Source organism: Glycine soja, chromosome 12 (assembly GCF_004193775.1).
Source record: "Glycine soja cultivar W05 chromosome 12, ASM419377v2, whole genome shotgun sequence".
NCBI lineage: Eukaryota > Viridiplantae > Streptophyta > Magnoliopsida > Fabales > Fabaceae > Glycine > Glycine soja.
In genome coordinates, this window is record NC_041013.1 from 30,386,826 (window position 1) to 30,388,585 (window position 1,760).

Below are 1,760 nucleotides of genomic sequence, written 5' to 3' on the forward strand. Positions count from 1 at the left end.
ATTCTGATTTTGAATATTCTGAGAACATGGCACACCCTCCACCCCGTGAGAGGACTCTAATGGAATTGGCTGCACCTGATTTCACCTACGAAAGCTTGTGCATCCAATACCCTGATGAGGATGTCCCATATGTTCTTAAAACTGGACTGATCCATTTGCTTCCAAAGTTTCATGGCCTTGCAGGTGAAGACCCACACAAGCATCTGAAAGAATTCCATATTGTCTGCTCCACCATGAAACCACCAGATGTCCAGGAGGATCACATATTTCTGAAGGCCTTTCCACATTCTTTAGAGGGAGTGGCAAAGGACTGGCTATATTACCTTGCTCCAAGGTCCATCACGAGCTGGGATGACCTCAAGAGAGTATTCTCAGAAAAAAATTTCCATGCTTTTAGGACCACGGCCATCAGAAAGGATATTTCAGGCATTAGGCAGCTCAGTGGAGAGAGCCTATATGAATACTGGGAGAGATTTAAAAAATTATGTGCTAGTTGCCCTCACCACCAAATTTCTGAGCAGCTTCTCCTCCAATATTTTTATGAAGGACTCAGCAACATGGAGAGAAGTATGATAGATGCTGCCAGTGGTGGAGCCCTTGGAGACATGACCCCTGCTGAAGCCAGAAATTTAATTGAGAAGATGGATTCCAACTCCCAGCAATTCAGTTCCAGAAATGATGCTATTGTCATTAGAGGAGTGCATGAAGTAGCCACGAATTCATCTTCATCAGGTGAGACTAAGAAGCTTGAAGGTAAACTAGATGCCTTGGTTAACCTGGTAACCCAACTGGCCATGAATCAAAAATCTGCACCTGTCGCCAGACTCTGTGGTTTATGCTCTTCTGCCGACCACCACACAGACCTTTGCCCTTCTGGGCAACAATCTGAAGCAATTGAATAGCCTGAAGCTTATGTTGCAAACATCTACAACAGACCTCCTCAACCTCAGCAACAAAATCAGCCACAACAGAATAACTATGACCTCTCCAGCAACAGGTACAATCCCGGATGGAGGAATTATCCCAACCTTAGATGGTCGAATCCTTCACAACAACAACCTTATTTTCAAAATGTTGTTGGCTCAAGCAGACCATACGTTCCTCCACCAATCCAGTAACAACAACAACAGCAACAACCCCAAAAACAGCAAACAGTTGAGGCCCTTCCGCAACCTTCCCTTGAAGAACTTGTGAGGCAAATGACTATGTAAAACATGCAGTTTCGACAAGAGACCAGAGCCTGCATTCAGAGCTTAACTAATCATATGGGACAGTTGGCTACACAGTTAAATCAACAACAGTCCCAGAATTCTGATAGATTACCTTCTCAATCTGTCCAAAATCCCAAAAATGTGAGTGCCATTACATTGAGGTCAGGAAAGCAGTGTCAAGGACCTCAACCAGTAGCATCTTCCTCATCCGCCAATGAACCTGCCCAACCTCACTCTACTCCAGAAAAAGATGATGACAAAAATTTAAAGAGTAAGTTACCTAACAATTTCTATGCAGGTAAATCTCCCTCTTCCATTCCCTCCAAGACCAATTTCCAACAAAAAAATGGAAGAGGCAGAGAAGGAGATCTTGGAAACATTTAGGAAAGTAGAGGTAAACATACCTCTGCTGGATGCAATAAAGCAAATTCCAAGATATGCTAAATTCTTGAAGGAGTTGTGCACTAATAAGAGAAAGCTTAAAGGAAGTGAAAGAATTAGTATGGGCAGAAATGTCTCCGCATTGATTGGTAAATATGTTCCCCAAAT

The 1,760-nt window shown here is 43.1% G+C and overlaps 1 non-coding gene across 1 annotated transcript; it reads right to left on the minus strand.

Annotated features, from left to right (window-relative positions):
- Positions 1-404: 404 nt before the first annotated feature.
- On the minus strand, positions 405-511 carry LOC114380601. The gene has a single exon (XR_003659777.1). It is a non-coding gene; the product is annotated as a small nucleolar RNA R71 (small nucleolar RNA).
- Positions 512-1,760: the final 1,249 nt, after the last annotated feature.